Source organism: Rhipicephalus microplus, chromosome 3 (genome assembly GCF_043290135.1).
Source record: "Rhipicephalus microplus isolate Deutch F79 chromosome 3, USDA_Rmic, whole genome shotgun sequence".
Lineage (NCBI taxonomy): Eukaryota > Metazoa > Arthropoda > Arachnida > Ixodida > Ixodidae > Rhipicephalus > Rhipicephalus microplus.
In genome coordinates, this window is record NC_134702.1 from 229,156,964 (window position 1) to 229,173,562 (window position 16,599).

The following is a 16,599-nucleotide window of genomic DNA, read 5'->3' on the forward strand; positions in this document are numbered from 1 at the left end:
CAACCGGTATCATTAGTTCCCACAAATTAAAGGTCGAAAAAGAAAAAAAACCGAGCCACAGTCATTCATTACTTCTCCAGATCGTGCATCCCTAACGACCTAATTAAACACTCATAAGCAAACAAAAAATCTGCATCGCCTTTGCCCCGGGTGTGGAATAAACTCACGACCTTCAGATTATGAGACTGACGCGCTGCCTACTGCGCTACCGAGGCGGAAAGGGGTCACAGGGACACGCAACCGGGATCATTAGTTCCCACATATTAAAGGTCGAAAAAGTAAGAAAACCGAGAAACAGTCATTCATTACTGCTCCAGACAGCGCACCCCTCACGACCTAATTAAACTCTCATAAGCAAACAAAAATCTGACCACCTTTGCCCCGGGTGAGGATTTAACTCACGACCTTCAGATTTCGAGACTGACGCGCTGCCTACTGCGTTACCGAGGCGGACAGGGGTCACTGGGAAACAAAACCGGTATCAATAGTTCCCACAAGTTAACGGTCGAAAAATTAAGAAAACTCAGCAACAGTCATTCATTACTGCTCCAGAAAGCGCAACCCTCACGACCTAATTAAACACTCATAAGCAAACAAAAAATCTGCACCGCCTTTGCCCTGAGTGTGGAATAAACTCACGACCTTCAGATTATGAGACTGACGCGCTGCCTACTGCGCTACCGAGGCGGAAAGGGGTCACAGGGACACGCAACCGGGATCATTAGTTCCCACAAATTAAAGGTCGAAAAAGTAAGAAAACCGAGAAACACTCATTCATTACTGCTCCAGACAGCGCACCCCTCACGACCCAATTAAACTCTCATAAGAAAACAAAAAATCTGCACCGCTTTTGCCCCGGGTGAGGATTGAACTCACGACCTTCAGATTATGAGACTGACGCGCTGCCTACTGCGCTACCGAGGCGGACAGTTGTCACTAGCAAACACAATCGGTATCAATAGTTCCCACAAGTGAAAGGTCGAAAAAATAAGAAAACCGAGCAACAGTCATTCATTACTGCTCCAGACAGTGCACCCCTCCCGACCAAATTAAACTCTCATATTCAAACAAAAAAACTGCACCGCCATTGGCCCGGGTGAGGATTGAACTCACGACCTTCAGATTATGAGACTGACGCGCCGCCTACTGCGCTGCTGAGGCGGGCAGGTGTCACTGGGAAACACAATCGGTATCAATAGTTCCCACAAGTTAAAGGTCAGAAAAGTAAAAAAACCGAGCAACAGTCATTCGTTACTGCTCAAGAAAGTGCACCCCTCACGACCTAATTAAACACTCATAAGCAAACAAAAAATCTGCACCGCCTTTGCCCCGGGTGTGGAATAAACTCACGACCTTCAGATTATGAGACTGACGCGCTGCCTACTGCGCTACCGAGGCGGAAAGGGGTCACAGGGACACGCAACCGGGATCATTAGTTCCCACAAATTAAAGGTCGAAAAAGTAAGAAACCTCAGCAACAGTCATTCATTACTTCTCCAGACCGTGCACCCCTAACGACCTCATTAAACTCTTATAAGCAAGCAAAAAATATTCACCGCCTTTGCCCCGGGTGAGGATTAAACTCACGACCTTCAGATTATGACACTGACGCGCTGCCTACTGCACTACCAAGGCGGAGAGGGGTCACTGGGAAACGCAACCGGTATCATTAGTTCCCACATATTAAAGGTCGAAAAAGTAAGAAAACTGAGCAACAGTCATTCATTACTGCTCCAGACAGTGATCCCCTCACGACCTAATTAAACTCTCATAAGCAAACAAAACATCTGCACCGCCTTTGCCCCGGGTGAGGATCGAACTCATGACCTTCAGATTATGAGACTGACGCGCTGCCTACTGCGCTATTGAGGCGGACAGGGGGCACTGGGAAACGCAACCACGATCATTAGTTCCCACAAACTAAAGGTCAAAAAAATAAGAAAACCGAGCAACAGTCATTCATTACTGCTCCAGACAGTGCACCCCTCACGACCTAATTAAACTCTCATAAGCAAACAAAACATCTGCACTGCCTTTGCCCCGGGATAGAATTGAATTCATGACCTTCAAATTATGAGACTGATGCGCTGCCTACTGCGCTATCGAGGCGGACAGGTGTCACTGGGACACGCAACCGGGATCATTAGTTCCAACAAATTAAAGGTCGAAAAAGTAAGAAAACCGAGCCACAGTCATTCATTACTGCTCCAGACAGTGCACCCCTCCCGACCTAGGTAAACTCTCATAAGCAAACAAATAAACGGCACCGCCTTTGCCCCGGGTAAGGATTGAACTCACGACCTTCAGATTATGAGACTGAAGCGCCGCCTACTGCGCTAGCTAGGCGAACAGGTGTCACTGGGAAACACAATCGGTATCAATAGTTCCCACAAGTTAAAGGTCGAAAAAGTAAAAAAAAACTCCGCAACAGTCATTCATTACTGCTCCAGACAGCGCACCCCTCACGACCTGATTAAACTCTCATAAGCAAACAAAACTCTGACCACCTTTGCCCCGGGTGAGGATTTAACTCACGACCTTCAGATTTTGAGACTGACGCGCTGCCTACTGCGCTACCGAGGCGGACAGTTGTCACTAGCAAACACAATCGGTATGAATAGTTCCCACAAGTGAAAGGTCGAAAAAATGAGAAAACCGAGCAACAGTCATTCATTACTGCTCCAGACAGTGCACCCCTCCCGACCTAGTTAAACTCTCATAAGCAAACAAATAAACTGCACCACCTTTGCCCCGGGTAAGGATTGAACTCACGACCTTCAGATTATGAGACTGAAGCGCCGCCTACTGCGCTAGCGAGGCGAGCAGGTGTCACTGGGAAACACAATCGGTATCAATAGTTCCCACAAGTTAAAGGCCGAAAAAGTAAGAAAACTCCGCAACAGTCATTCATTACTGCTCCAGACAGCGCACCCCTCACGACCTAATTAAACTCTCATAAGCAAACAAAAATCTGACCACCTTTGCCCCGGGTGAGGATTTAACTCACCACCTTCAGATATTGAGACTGACGCGCTGCCTACTGCGCTACCGAGGCGGACAGGGGTCACTGGGAAACATAACCGGTATCAATAGTTCCCACAAGTTAACGGTCGAAAAATTAAGAAAACTCAGCAACAGTCATTCATTACTGCTCCAGAAAGCGCAACTCTCACGACCTAATTAAACACTCATAAGCAAACAAAAAATCTGCACCGCCTTTGCCCCGGGCGTGGAATAAACTCACGACCTTCAGATTATGAGACTGACGCGCTGCCTACTGCGCTACCGAGGCGGAAAGGGGTCACAGGGACACGCAACCGGGATCATTAGTTCCCACAAATTAAAGGTCGAAAAAGTAAGAAAACCGAGAAACACTCATTCATTACTGCTCCAGACAGCGCACCCCTCACGACCCAATTAAACTCTCATAAGAAAACAAAAAATCTGCACCGCTTTTGCCCCGGGTGAGGATTGAACTCACGACCTTCAGATTATGAGACTGACGCGCTGCCTACTGCGCTACCGAGGCGGACAGTTGTCACTAGCAAACACAATCGGTATCAATAGTTCCCACAAGTGAAAGGTCGAAAAAATAAGAAAACCGAGCAACAGTCATTCATTACTGCTCCAGACAGTGCACCCCTCCCGACCTAATTAAACTCTCATATTCAAACAAAAAACTGCACCGCCTTTGCCCCGGGTGAGGATTGAACTCACGACCTTCAGATTATGAGACTGACGCGCCGCCTACGGCGCTGCCGAGGCGGGCAGGTGTCACTGGGAAACACAATCGGTATCAATAGTTCCCACAAGTTAAAGGTCAGAAAAGTAAAAAAACCGAGCAACAGTCATTCGTTACTGCTCAAGAAAGTGCACCCCTCACGACCTAATTAAACTCTCATAAGCAAGCAAAAAATATTCACCGCCTTTGCCCCGGGTGAGGATTAAACTCACGACCTTCAGATTATGACACTGACGCGCTGCCTACTGCAATACCAAGGCGGACAGGGGTCACTGGGAAACATAACCGGTATCAATAGTTCCCACAAGTTAACGGTCGAAAAATTAAGAAAACTCAGCAACAGTCATTCATTACTGCTCCAGAAAGCGCAACTCTCACGACCTAATTAAACACTCATAAGCAAACAAAAAATCTGCACCGCCTTTGCCCCGGGCGTGGAATAAACTCACGACCTTCAGATTATGAGACTGACGCGCTGCCTACTGCGCTACCGAGGCGGAAAGGGGTCACAGGGACACGCAACCGGGATCATTAGTTCCCACAAACTAAAGGTCGAAAAAGTAAGAAAACCGAGAAACAGTCATTCATTACTGCTCCAGACAGTGCACCCCTCACGACCCAATTAAACTCTCATAAGAAAATAAAAACTCCGCACCGCTTTTGCCCCGGGTGAGGATTGAACTAACGACCTTCAGATTATGAGACTGACGCGCTGCCTACTGCGCTACCGAGGAGGACAGTTGTCACAAGCAAACACAATCGGTATGAATAGTTCCCACAAGTGAAAGGTCGAAAAAATAAGAAAACCGAGCAACAGTCATTCATTACTGCTCCAGACAGTGCACCCCTCCCGACCTAGTTAAACTCTCATAAGCAAACAAATAAACTGCACCACCTTTGCCCCGGGTAAGGATTGAACTCACGACCTTCAGATTATGAGACTGAAGCGCCGCCTACTGCGCTAGCGAGGCGAGACGGTGTCACTGGGAAACACAATCGGTATCAATAGTTCCCACAAGTTAAAGGTCGAAAAAGTAAGAAAACTCCGCAACAGTCATTCATTACTGCTCCAGACAGCGCACCCCTCACGACCTAATTAAACTCTCATAAGCAAACAAAAATCTGACCACCTTTGCCCCGGGTGAGGATTTAACTCACGACCTTCAGATTTTGAGACTGACGCGCTGCCTACTGCGCTACCGAGGCGGACAGGGGTCACTGGGAAACATAACCGGTATCAATAGTTCCCACAAGTTAACGGTCGAAAAATTAAGAAAACTCAGCAACAGTCATTCATTACTGCTCCAGAAAGCGCAACTCTCACGACCTAATTAAACACTCATAAGCAAACAAAAAATCTGCACCGCCTTTGCCCCGGGCGTGGAATAAACTCACGACCTTCAGATTATGAGACTGACGCGCTGCCTACTGCGCTACCGAGGCGGAAAGGGGTCACAGGGACACGCAACCGGGATCATTAGTTCCCACAAACTAAAGGTCGAAAAAGTAAGAAAACCGAGAAACAGTCATTCATTACTGCTCCAGACAGCGCACCCCTCACGACCCAATTAAACTCTCATAAGAAAACAAAAAATCTGCACCGCTTTTGCCCCGGGTGAGGATTGAACTCACGACCTTCAGATTATGAGACTGACGCGCTGCCTACTGCGCTACCGAGGCGGACAGTTGTCACTAGCAAACACAATCGGTATCAATAGTTCCCACAAGTGAAAGGTCGAAAAAATAAGAAAACCGAGCAACAGTCATTCATTACTGCTCCAGACAGTGCACCCCTCCCGACCTAGTTAAACTCTCATAAGCAAACAAATAAACTGCACCGCCTTTGCCCCGGGTAAGGATTGAACTCACGACCTTCAGACTATGAGACTGAAGCGCCGCCTACTGCGCAAGCGAGGCGAACAGGTGTCACTGGGAAACACAATCGGTATCAATAGTTCCCACAAGTTAAAGGTCGAAAAAGTAAGAAAACTCCGCAACAGTCATTCATTACTGCTCCAGACAGCGCACCCCTCACGACCTAATTAAACTCTCATAAGCAAACAAAAATCTGACCACCTTTGCCCCGGGTGAGGATTTAGCTCACGACCTTCAGATTTTGAGACTGACGCGCTGCCAACTGCGCTGCCGAGGCGGGCAGGTGTCACTGGGAAACACAATCGGTATCAATAGTTCCCACAAGTTAAAGGTCAGAAAAGTAAAAAAACCGAGCAACAGTCATTCGTTACTGCTCAAGACAGTGCACCCCTCACGACCTAATTAAACTCTCATAAGCAAACAAAAAATCTGCACCGCCTTTGCCCCGGGTGTGGATTGAACTCACGACCTTCAGAGTATGAGACTGACGCGCTGCCTACTGCGCTACCGAGGCGGACAGGGGTCACTGTGAAACACAACCGGTATCAATAGCTCCCACAAGTTAAAGGTCGAAAAAGTAAGAAACCACAGCAACAGTCATTCATTACTTCTCCAGACCGTGCACCCCTAACGACCTAATTAAACTCTTATAAGCAAGCAAAAAATATTCACCGCCTTTGCCCCGGGTGAGGATTAAACTCACGACCTTCAGATTATGAGACTGACGCGCTGCCTACTACACTACCAAGGCGGAGAGGGGTCACTGGGAAACGCAACCGGTATCATTAGTTCCCACAAATTAAAGGTCGAAAAAGTAAGAAAACTGAGCAACAGTCATTCATTACTGCTCCAGACAATGATCCCCTCACAACCTAATTAAACTCTCATAAGCAAACAAAACATCTGCACTGCCTTTGCCCCGGGTCAGGATCGAACTCACGACCTTCAGATTATGAGACTGACAAGCCGCCTACTGCGCTGCAGAGGCGGGCAGGTGTCAATGGGAAACACAATCGGTATCAATAGTTCCCACAAGTTAAAGGTCAGAAAAGTAAAAAAACCGAGCAACAGTCATTCGTTACTGCTCTAGACAGTGCACCCCTCACGACCTAATTAAACTCTCATAAGCAAACAAAAAATCTGCACCGCCTTTGCCCCGGGTGTGGATTGAACTCACGACCTTCAGAGTATGAGACTGACGCGCTGCCTACTGCGCTACCGAGGCGGACAGGGGTCACTGTGAAACACAACCGGTATCAATAGCTCCCACAAGTTAAAGGTCGAAAAAGTAAGAAACCACAGCAACAGTCATTCATTACTTCTCCAGACCGTGCACCCCTAACGACCTAATTAAACTCTTATAAGCAAGCAAAAAATATTCACCGCCTTTGCCCCGGGTGAGGATTAAACTCACGACCTTCAGATTATGAGACTGACGCGCTGCCTACTACACTACCAAGGCGGAGAGGGGTCAATGGGAAACGCAACCGGTATCATTAGTTCCCACAAATTAAAGGTCGAAAAAGTAAGAAAACTGAGCAACAGTCATTCATTACTGCTCCAGACAATGATCCCCTCACAACCTAATTAAACTCTCATAAGCAAACAAAACATCTGCACTGCCTTTGCCCCGGGTCAGGATCGAACTCACGACCTTCAGATTATGAGACTGACAAGCCGCCTACTGCGCTGCAGAGGCGGGCAGGTGTCAATGGGAAACACAATCGGTATCAATAGTTCCCACAAGTTAAAGGTCAGAAAAGTAAAAAAACCGAGCAACAGTCATTCGTTACTGCTCTAGACAGTGCACCCCTCACGACCTAATTAAACTCTCATAAGCAAACAAAAAATCTGCACCGCCTTTGCCCCGGGTGTGGATTGAACTCACGACCTTCAGAATATGAGACTGACGCGCTGCCTACTGCGATACCGAGGTGAACAGGGGTCAATGGGAAACACAATCGGTATCAATCGTTCCCACAAGTAAAGGTCGAAAAAGTAAGAAAACTCAGCAACAGTCATTCATTACTGCTCAACACAGCGCACTCCTCACAACCTAATTAAACTCTCATAAGCCAACAAAAAATATGCACCGCTTTTGCCCCGGGTGAGGATTGAACTCACGACCTTCAGATTATGAGACTGACGCGCTGCCTACTGCGCTACCGAGGCGGACAGTTGTCACTAGCAAACACAATCGGTATCAATAGTTCCCACAAGTGAAAGGTCGAAAAAATAAGAAAACCGAGCAACAGTCATTCATTACTGCTCCAGACAGTGCACCCCTCCCGACCTAGGAAAACTCTCATAAGCAAACAAATAAACGGCACCGCCTTTGCCCCGGGTAAGGATTGAACTCACGACCTTCAGATTATGAGACTGAAGCGCCGCCTACTGCGCTAACGAGGCGAACAGGTGTCACTGGGAAACACAATCGGTATCAATAGTTCCCACAAGTTAAAGGTCGAAAAAGTAAGAAAACTCCGCATCAGTCATTCATTACTGCTCCAGACAGCGCACCCCTCACGACCTAATTAAACTCTCATAAGCAAACAAAAATCTGACCACCTTTGCCCCGGGTGAGGATTTAACTCACGACCTTCAGAATTTGAGACTGACGCGCTGCCTACTGCGCTACCGAGGCGGACAGGGGTCACTGGGAAACATAACCGGTATCAATAGTTCCCAGAAGTTAACGGTCGAAAAATTAAGAAAACTCAGCAACAGTCATTCATTACTGCTCCAGAAAGCGCACCCCTCACGACCTAATTAAACACTCACAAGCAAACAAAAAATCTGCACCGCCTTTGCCCCGGGTGTGGAATAAACTCACGACCTTCAGATTATGAGACTGACGCGCTGCCTACTGCGCTACCGAGGCGGGCAGGTGTCACTGGGAAACACAAACGGTATCAATAGTTCCCACAAGTTAAAGGTCAGAAAAGTAAAAAAACCGAGCAACAGTCATTCATTACTTCTCCAGACCGTGCACCCCTAACGACCTAATTAAACTCTTATAAGCAAGCAAAAAATATTCACCGCCTTTGCCCCGGGTGAGGATTAAACTCATCACCTTCAGATTATGAGACTGACGCGCTGCCTACTGCGCTACCGAGGCGGACAGGGGTCACTGGGAAACGCAACCACGATCATTAGTTCCCACAAACTAAAGGTCAAAAAAATAAGAAAACCGAGCAACAGTCATTCATTACTGCTCCAGACAGTACACCCCTCACGACCTAATTAAACTCTCATAAGCAAACAAAACATCTGCACTGCCTTTGCCCCGGGATAGAATTGAATTCATGACCTTCAAATTATGAGACTGATGCGCTGCCTACTGCGCTATCCAGGCGGACAGGTGTCACTGGGACACGCAACCGGGATCATTAGTTCCAAGAAATTAAAGGTCGAAAAAGTAAGAAAACCGAGCCACAGTCATTCATTACTGCTCCAGACAGTGCACCCCTCCCGGCCTAGGTAAACTCTCATAAGCAAACAAATAAACGGCACCGCCTTTGCCCCGGGTGTGGAATAAACTCACGACCTTCAGATTATGAGACTGACGCGCTGTCTACTGCGCTACCGAGGCGGAAAGGGGTCACAAGGACACGCAACCGGGATCATTAGTTCCCACAAATTAAAGGTCGAAAAAGTAAGAAAACCGAGAAACAGTCACTCATTACTGCTCCAGACAGCGCACCCCTCACGACCCAATTAAACTCTCATAAGAAAACAAAAAATCTGCACCGCTTTTGCCCCGGGTGAGGATTGAACTCACGACCTTCAGATTATGAGACTGACGCGCTGCCTACTGCACTACTGAGGCGGACAGGGGTCACTGGGAAACATAACCGGTATCAATAGTTCCCATAAGTTAACGGTCGAAAAATTAAAAAAACTCAGCAACAGTCATTTATTACTGCTCCAGAAAGCGCACCCCTCACGACCTAATTAAACACTCATAAGCAAACAAAAAATCTGCACCGCCTTTGCCCCGAATGTGGAATAAACTCACGACCTTCAGATTATGAGACTGACGCGCTGCCTACTGCGCTACCGAGGCGGAAAGGGGTCACAGGGACACGCAACCGGGATCATTAGTTCCCACAAGTTAAAGGTCGAAAAAGTAAAAAAAAACTCCGCAACACTCATTCATTACTGCTCCAGACAGCGCACCCCTCACGACCTAATTAAACTCTCATAAGCAAACAAAAATCTGACCACCTTTGCCCCGGGTGAGGATTTAACTCACGACCTTCAGATTTTGAGACTGACGCGCTGCCTACTGCACTACCGAGGCGGACAGGGGTCACTGGGAAACATAACCGGTATCAATAGTTCCCATAAGTTAATGGTCGAAAAATTAAGAAAACTCAGCAACAGTCATTCATTACTGCTCCAGAAAGCGCAACCCTCACGACCTAATTAAACACTCATAAGCAAACAAAAAATCTGCACCGCCTTTGCCCCGGGTGTGGAATAAACTCACGACCTTCAGATTATGAGACTGACGCGCTGTCTACTGCGCTACCGAGGCGGATAGGGGTCACAAGGACACGCAACCGGGATCATTAGTTCCCACAAATTAAAGGTCGAAAAAGTAAGAAAACCGAGAAACAGTCACTCATTACTGCTCCAGACAGCGCACCCCTCACGACCCAATTAAACTCTCATAAGAAAACAAAAAATCTGCACCGCTTTTGCCCCGGGTGAGGATTGAACTCACGACCTTCAGATTATGAGACTGACGCGCTGCCTACTGCGCTACCGAGGCGGACAGTTGTCACTAGCAAACACAATCGGTATCAATAGTTCCCACAAGTGAAAGGTCGAAAAAATAAGAAAACCGAGCAACAGTCATTCATTACTGCTCCAGACAGTGCACCCCTCCCGACCTCGTTAAAGTCTCATAAGCAAACAAATAAACTGCACCGCCTTTGCCCTGGGTAAGGATTGAACTCACGACCTTCAGATTATGAGACTGAAGCGCCGCCTACTGCGCTAGCGAGGCGGACAGGTGTCACTGGGAAACACAATCGGTATCAATAGTTCCCACAAGTTAAAGGTCGAAAAAGTAAAAAAAAACTCCGCAACACTCATTCATTACTGCTCCAGACAGCGCACCCCTCACGACCTAATTAAACTCTCATAAGCAAACAAAAATCTGACCACCTTTGCCCCGGGTGAGGATTTAACTCACGACCTTCAGATTTTGAGACTGACGCGCTGCCTACTGCACTACCGAGGCGGACAGGGGTCACTGGGAAACATAACCGGTATCAATAGTTCCCATAAGTTAATGGTCGAAAAATTAAGAAAACTCAGCAACAGTCATTCATTACTGCTCCAGAAAGCGCACCCCTCACGACCTAATTAAACACTCATAAGCAAACAAAAAATCTGCACCGCCTTTGCCCCGGGTGTGGAATAAACTCACGACCTTCAAATTACGAGACTGACGCGCTGCCTATCGCGCTACCGAGGCGGAAAGGGGTCACAGGGACACGCAACCGGACTCATTAGTTCCAACAAATTAAAGGTCGAAAAAGTAAGAAAACCGAGAAACAGTCATTCATTACTGCTCCAGACAGCGCACCCCTAACGACCCAATTAAACTCTCATAAGAAAACAAAAAATCTGCACCGCTTTTGCCCCGGGTGAGGATTGAACTCACGACCTTCAGATTATGAGACTGACGCGCTGCCTACTGCGCTACCGAGGCGGACAGTTGTCACTAGCAAACACAATCGGTATCAATTGTTCCCACAAGTGAAAGGTCGAAAAAATAAGAAAACCGAGCAACAGTCATTCATTACTGCTCCAGACAGTGCACCCCTCCCGACCTCGTTAAACTCTCATAAGCAAACAAATAAACTGCACCGCCTTTGCCCTGGGTAAGGATTGAACTCACGACCTTCAGATTATGAGACTGAAGCGCCGCCTACTGCGCTAGCGAGGCGGACAGGTGTCACTGGGAAACACAATCGGTATCAATAGTTCCCACAAGTTAAAGGTCGAAAAAGTAAAAAAACTCCGCAACACTCATTCATTACTGCTCCAGACAGCGCACCCCTCACGACCTAGTTAAACTCTCATAAGCAAACAAAAATCTGACCACCTTTGCCCCGGGTGAGGATTTAACTCACGACCTTCAGATTTTGAGACTGACGCGCTGGCTACTGCACTACCGAGGCGGACAGGGGTCACTGGGAAACATAACCGGTATCAATAGTTCCCATAAGTTAATGGTCGAAAAATTAAGAAAACTCAGCAACAGTCATTCATTACTGCTCCAGAAAGCGCACCCCTCACGACCTAATTAAACACTCATAAGCAAACAAAAAATCTGCACCGCCTTTGCCCCGGGTGTGGAATAAACTCACGACCTTCAGATTACGAGACTGACGCGCTGCCTATCGCGCTACCGAGGCGGAAAGGGGTCACAGGGACACGCAACCGGGATCATTAGTTCCCACAAATTAAAGGTCGAAAAAGTAAGAAAACCGAGAAACAGTCATTCATTACTGCTCCAGACAGCGCACCCCTCACGACCCAATTAAACTCTCATAAGAAAATAAAAACTCTGCACCGCTTTTGCCCCGGGTGAGGATTGAACTAACGACCTTCAGATTATGAGACTGACGCGCTGCCTACTGCGTTACCGAGGCGGACAGTTGTCACTAGCAAACACAATCGGTATGAATAGTTTCCACAAGTGAAAGGTCGAAAAAATAAGAAAACCGAGCAACAGTCATTCATTACTGCTCCAGACAGTGCACCCCTCCCGACCTAGTTAAACTCTCATAAGCAAACAAATAAACTGCACCACCTTTGCCCCGGGTAAGGATTGAACTCACGACCTTCAGATTATGAGACTGAAGCGCCGCCTACTGCGCTAGCGAGGCGAACAGGTGTCACTGCGAAACACAATCGGTATCAATAGTTCCCACAAGTTAAAGGTCGAAAAAGTAAGAAAACTCCGCAACAGTCATTCATTACTGCTTCAGACAGCGCACTCCTCACGACCTAATTAAACTCTCATAAGCAAACAAAAATCTGACCACCTTTGCCTCGGGTGAGGATTTAACTCACGACCTTCAGATTTTGAGACTGACGCGCTGCCTACTGCGCTACCGAGGCGGACAGGGGTCACTGGGAAACATAACCGGTATCAATAGTTCCCACAAGTTAACGGTCGAAAAATTAAGAAAACTCAGCAACAGTCATTCATTACTGCAGCAGAAAGCGCAACTCTCACGACCTAATTAAACACTCATGAGCAAACGAAAATTCTGCACCGCCTTTGCCCCGGGCGTGGAATAAACTCACGACCTTCAGATTATGAGACTGATGCGCTGCCTACTGCGCTACCGAGGCGGAAAGGGGTCACAGGGACGCGCAACCGGGATCATTAGTTCCCACAAATTAAAGGTCGAAACAGTAAGAAAACCGAGAAACAGTCATTCATTACTGCTCCAGACAGCGCACCCCTCACGACCCAATTAAACTCTCATAAGAAAACAAAAATCTGACCACCTTTGCCCCGGGTGAGGATTTAACTCACGACCTTCAGATTTTGAGACTGACGCGCTGCCAACTGCGCTGCCGAGGCGGGCAGGTGTCACTGGGAAACACAATCGGTATCAATAGTTCCCACAAGTTAAAGGTCAGAAAAGTAAAAAAACCGAGCAACAGTCATTCGTTACTGCTCAAGACAGTGCACCCCTCACGACCTAATTAAACACTCACAAGCAAACAAAAAATCTGCACCGCCTTTGCCCCGGGTGTGGAATAAACTCACGACCTTCAGATTATGAGACTGACGCGCTGCCTACTGCGCTACTGAGGCGGGCAGGTGTCACTGGGAAACACAAACGGTATCAATAGTTCCCACAAGTTAAAGGTCAGAAAAGTAAAAAAACCGAGCAACAGTCATTCATTACTTCTCCAGACCGTGCACCCCTAACGACCTAATTAAACTCTTATAAGCAAGCAAAAAATATTCACCGCCTTTGCCCCGGGTGAGGATTAAACTCATCACCTTCAGATTATGAGACTGACGCGCTGCCTACTGCGCTACCGAGGCGGACAGGGGTCACTGGGAAACGCAACGACGATCATTGGTTCCCACAAACTAAAGGTCAAAAAAATTAAAAACCGAGCAACAGTCATTCATTACTGCTCCAGACAGTACACCCCTCACGACCTAATTAAACTCTCATAAGCAAACAAAACATCTGCACTGCCTTTGCCCCGGGATAGAATTGAATTCATGACCTTCCAATTATGAGACTGATGCGCTGCCTACTGCGCTATCCAGGCGGACAGGTGTCACTGGGACACGCAACCGGGATCATTAGTTCCAAGAAATTAAAGGTCGAAAAAGTAAGAAAACCGAGCCACAGTCATTCATTACTGCTCCAGACAGTGCACCCCTCCCGACCTAGGTAAACTCTCATAAGCAAACAAATAAACGGCACCGCCTTTGCCCCGGGTAAGGATTGAACTCACGACCTTCAGATTATGAGACTGAAGCGCCGCCTACTGCGCTAGCGAGGCGATCAGGTGTCACTGGGAAACACAATCGGTATCAATAGTTCCCACAAGTTAAAGGTCGAAAAAGTAAAAAAACTCCGCAACAGTCATTCATTACTGCTCCAGACAGCGCACCCCTCACGACCTAATTAAACTCTCATAAGAAAACAAAAATCTGACCACCTTTGCCCCGGGTGAGGATTTAACTCACGACCTTCAGATTTTGAGACTGACGCGCTGCCTACTGCACTACTGAGGCGGACAGGGGTCACTGGGAAACATAACCGGTATCAATATTTCCCATAAGTTAACGGTCGAAAAATTAAAAAAACTCAGCAACAGTCATTTATTACTGCTCCAGAAAGCGCACCCCTCACGACCTAATTAAACACTCATAAGCAAACAAAAAATCTGCACCGCCTTTGCCCCGGGTGTTGAATAAACTCACGACCTTCAGATTATGAGACTGACGCGCTGCCTACTGCGCTACCGAGGCGGAAAGGGGTCACAGGGACACGCAACCGGGATCATTAGTTCCCACAAATTAAAGGTCGAAAAAGTAAGAAAACCGAGAAACAGTCATTCATTACTGCTCCAGACAGCGCACCCCTCACGACCTAATTAAACTCTCATAAGCAAACAAAAATCTGACCACCTTTGCCCCGGGTGAGGATTTAACTCACGACCTTCAGATTTCGAGACTGACGCGCTGCCTACTGCGTTACCGAGGTGGACAGGGGTCACTGGGAAACATAACCGGTATCAATAGTTCCCACAAGTTAACGGTCGAAAAATTAAGAAAACTCAGCAACAGTCATTCATTACTGCTCCAGAAAGCGCAACCCTCACGACCTAATTAAACACTCATAAGCAAACAAAAAATCTGCACCGCCTTTGCCCCGGGTGTGGAATAAACTCACGACCTTCAGATTATGAGACTGACGCGCTGTCTACTGCGCTACCGAGGCGGAAAGGGGTCACAAGGACACGCAACCGGGATCATTAGTTCCCACAAATTAAAGGTCGAAAAAGTAAGAAAACCGAGAAACAGTCATTCATTACTGCTCCAGACAGCGCACCCCTCACGACCCAATTAAACTCTCATAAGAAAACAAAAAATCTGCACCGCTTTTGCCCCGGGTGAGGATTGAACTCACGACCTTCAGATTATGAGACTGACGCGCTGCCTACTGCGCTACCGAGGCGGACAGTTGTCACTAGCAAACACAATCGGTATCAATAGTTCCCACAAGTGAAAGGTCGAAAAAATAAGAAAACCGAGCAACAGTCATTCATTACTGCTCCAGACAGTGCACCCCTCCCGACCTCGTTAAAGTCTCATAAGCAAACAAATAAACTGCACCGCCTTTGCCCTGGGTAAGGATTGAACTCACGACCTTCAGATTATGAGACTGAAGCGCCGCCTACTGCGCTAGCGAGGCGGACAGGTGTCACTGGGAAACACAATCGGTATCAATAGTTCCCACAAGTTAAAGGTCGAAAAAGTAAAAAAAAACTCCGCAACACTCATTCATTACTGCTCCAGACAGCGCACCCCTCACGACCTAATTAAACTCTCATAAGCAAACAAAAATCTGACCACCTTTGCCCCGGGTGAGGATTTAACTCACGACCTTCAGATTTTGAGACTGACGCGCTGCCTACTGCACTACCGAGGCGGACAGGGGTCACTGGGAAACATAACCGGTATCAATAGTTCCCATAAGTTAATGGTCGAAAAATTAAGAAAACTCAGCAACAGTCATTCATTACTGCTCCAGAAAGCGCACCCCTCACGACCTAATTAAACACTCATAAGCAAACAAAAAATCTGCACCGCCTTTGCCCCGGGTGTGGAATAAACTCACGACCTTCAAATTACGAGACTGACGCGCTGCCTATCGCGCTACCGAGGCGGAAAGGGGTCACAGGGACACGCAACCGGACTCATTAGTTCCAACAAATTAAAGGTCGAAAAAGTAAGAAAACCGAGAAACAGTCATTCATTACTGCTCCAGACAGCGCACCCCTAACGACCCAATTAAACTCTCATAAGAAAACAAAAAATCTGCACCGCTTTTGCCCCGGGTGAGGATTGAACTCACGACCTTCAGATTATGAGACTGACGCGCTGCCTACTGCGCTACCGAGGCGGACAGTTGTCACTAGCAAACACAATCGGTATCAATTGTTCCCACAAGTGAAAGGTCGAAAAAATAAGAAAACCGAGCAACAGTCATTCATTACTGCTCCAGACAGTGCACCCCTCCCGACCTCGTTAAACTCTCATAAGCAAACAAATAAACTGCACCGCCTTTGCCCTGGGTAAGGATTGAACTCACGACCTTCAGATTATGAGACTGAAGCGCCGCCTACTGCGCTAGCGAGGCGGACAGGTGTCACTGGGAAACACAATCGGTATCAATAGTTCCCACAAGTTAAAG

At 47.4% G+C, this 16,599-nt stretch overlaps 24 non-coding genes across 24 annotated transcripts; all 24 read right to left on the reverse strand.

The window, feature by feature from the left end:
* Positions 1 to 377: 377 nt before the first annotated feature.
* On the reverse strand, positions 378 to 450 carry TRNAS-CGA (transfer RNA serine (anticodon CGA)). Its single transcript has one exon. It is a non-coding gene; the product is annotated as a tRNA-Ser (tRNA).
* A 401-nt stretch (positions 451 to 851) lies between these two features.
* Positions 852 to 924, reverse strand: TRNAM-CAU (transfer RNA methionine (anticodon CAU)). Its single transcript has one exon. It is a non-coding gene; the product is annotated as a tRNA-Met (tRNA).
* Positions 925 to 2,510: 1,586 nt separating this feature from the next.
* TRNAL-CAA (transfer RNA leucine (anticodon CAA)) lies at positions 2,511 to 2,583 on the reverse strand. The gene has a single exon. It is a non-coding gene; the product is annotated as a tRNA-Leu (tRNA).
* Positions 2,584 to 2,982: 399 nt separating this feature from the next.
* Positions 2,983 to 3,055, reverse strand: TRNAL-CAA (transfer RNA leucine (anticodon CAA)). The gene has a single exon. It is a non-coding gene; the product is annotated as a tRNA-Leu (tRNA).
* A 401-nt stretch (positions 3,056 to 3,456) lies between these two features.
* On the reverse strand, positions 3,457 to 3,529 carry TRNAM-CAU (transfer RNA methionine (anticodon CAU)). Its single transcript has one exon. It is a non-coding gene; the product is annotated as a tRNA-Met (tRNA).
* A 1,346-nt stretch (positions 3,530 to 4,875) lies between these two features.
* On the reverse strand, positions 4,876 to 4,948 carry TRNAL-CAA (transfer RNA leucine (anticodon CAA)). Its single transcript has one exon. It is a non-coding gene; the product is annotated as a tRNA-Leu (tRNA).
* A 401-nt stretch (positions 4,949 to 5,349) lies between these two features.
* TRNAM-CAU (transfer RNA methionine (anticodon CAU)) lies at positions 5,350 to 5,422 on the reverse strand. The gene has a single exon. It is a non-coding gene; the product is annotated as a tRNA-Met (tRNA).
* A 399-nt stretch (positions 5,423 to 5,821) lies between these two features.
* Positions 5,822 to 5,894, reverse strand: TRNAL-CAA (transfer RNA leucine (anticodon CAA)). The gene has a single exon. It is a non-coding gene; the product is annotated as a tRNA-Leu (tRNA).
* A 164-nt stretch (positions 5,895 to 6,058) lies between these two features.
* TRNAM-CAU (transfer RNA methionine (anticodon CAU)) lies at positions 6,059 to 6,131 on the reverse strand. Its single transcript has one exon. It is a non-coding gene; the product is annotated as a tRNA-Met (tRNA).
* A 638-nt stretch (positions 6,132 to 6,769) lies between these two features.
* Positions 6,770 to 6,842, reverse strand: TRNAM-CAU (transfer RNA methionine (anticodon CAU)). Its single transcript has one exon. It is a non-coding gene; the product is annotated as a tRNA-Met (tRNA).
* An 874-nt stretch (positions 6,843 to 7,716) lies between these two features.
* TRNAM-CAU (transfer RNA methionine (anticodon CAU)) lies at positions 7,717 to 7,789 on the reverse strand. Its single transcript has one exon. It is a non-coding gene; the product is annotated as a tRNA-Met (tRNA).
* A 399-nt stretch (positions 7,790 to 8,188) lies between these two features.
* TRNAL-CAA (transfer RNA leucine (anticodon CAA)) lies at positions 8,189 to 8,261 on the reverse strand. Its single transcript has one exon. It is a non-coding gene; the product is annotated as a tRNA-Leu (tRNA).
* A 1,586-nt stretch (positions 8,262 to 9,847) lies between these two features.
* On the reverse strand, positions 9,848 to 9,920 carry TRNAL-CAA (transfer RNA leucine (anticodon CAA)). The gene has a single exon. It is a non-coding gene; the product is annotated as a tRNA-Leu (tRNA).
* A 401-nt stretch (positions 9,921 to 10,321) lies between these two features.
* TRNAM-CAU (transfer RNA methionine (anticodon CAU)) lies at positions 10,322 to 10,394 on the reverse strand. The gene has a single exon. It is a non-coding gene; the product is annotated as a tRNA-Met (tRNA).
* Positions 10,395 to 10,795: 401 nt separating this feature from the next.
* On the reverse strand, positions 10,796 to 10,868 carry TRNAL-CAA (transfer RNA leucine (anticodon CAA)). Its single transcript has one exon. It is a non-coding gene; the product is annotated as a tRNA-Leu (tRNA).
* A 401-nt stretch (positions 10,869 to 11,269) lies between these two features.
* Positions 11,270 to 11,342, reverse strand: TRNAM-CAU (transfer RNA methionine (anticodon CAU)). The gene has a single exon. It is a non-coding gene; the product is annotated as a tRNA-Met (tRNA).
* A 399-nt stretch (positions 11,343 to 11,741) lies between these two features.
* On the reverse strand, positions 11,742 to 11,814 carry TRNAL-CAA (transfer RNA leucine (anticodon CAA)). The gene has a single exon. It is a non-coding gene; the product is annotated as a tRNA-Leu (tRNA).
* An 873-nt stretch (positions 11,815 to 12,687) lies between these two features.
* On the reverse strand, positions 12,688 to 12,760 carry TRNAL-CAA (transfer RNA leucine (anticodon CAA)). Its single transcript has one exon. It is a non-coding gene; the product is annotated as a tRNA-Leu (tRNA).
* Positions 12,761 to 13,159: 399 nt separating this feature from the next.
* TRNAL-CAA (transfer RNA leucine (anticodon CAA)) lies at positions 13,160 to 13,232 on the reverse strand. The gene has a single exon. It is a non-coding gene; the product is annotated as a tRNA-Leu (tRNA).
* Positions 13,233 to 14,341: 1,109 nt separating this feature from the next.
* On the reverse strand, positions 14,342 to 14,414 carry TRNAL-CAA (transfer RNA leucine (anticodon CAA)). Its single transcript has one exon. It is a non-coding gene; the product is annotated as a tRNA-Leu (tRNA).
* A 399-nt stretch (positions 14,415 to 14,813) lies between these two features.
* Positions 14,814 to 14,886, reverse strand: TRNAS-CGA (transfer RNA serine (anticodon CGA)). Its single transcript has one exon. It is a non-coding gene; the product is annotated as a tRNA-Ser (tRNA).
* Positions 14,887 to 15,287: 401 nt separating this feature from the next.
* On the reverse strand, positions 15,288 to 15,360 carry TRNAM-CAU (transfer RNA methionine (anticodon CAU)). Its single transcript has one exon. It is a non-coding gene; the product is annotated as a tRNA-Met (tRNA).
* A 401-nt stretch (positions 15,361 to 15,761) lies between these two features.
* TRNAL-CAA (transfer RNA leucine (anticodon CAA)) lies at positions 15,762 to 15,834 on the reverse strand. Its single transcript has one exon. It is a non-coding gene; the product is annotated as a tRNA-Leu (tRNA).
* A 401-nt stretch (positions 15,835 to 16,235) lies between these two features.
* On the reverse strand, positions 16,236 to 16,308 carry TRNAM-CAU (transfer RNA methionine (anticodon CAU)). The gene has a single exon. It is a non-coding gene; the product is annotated as a tRNA-Met (tRNA).
* Between the last annotated feature and the right edge of the window lie 291 nt (positions 16,309 to 16,599).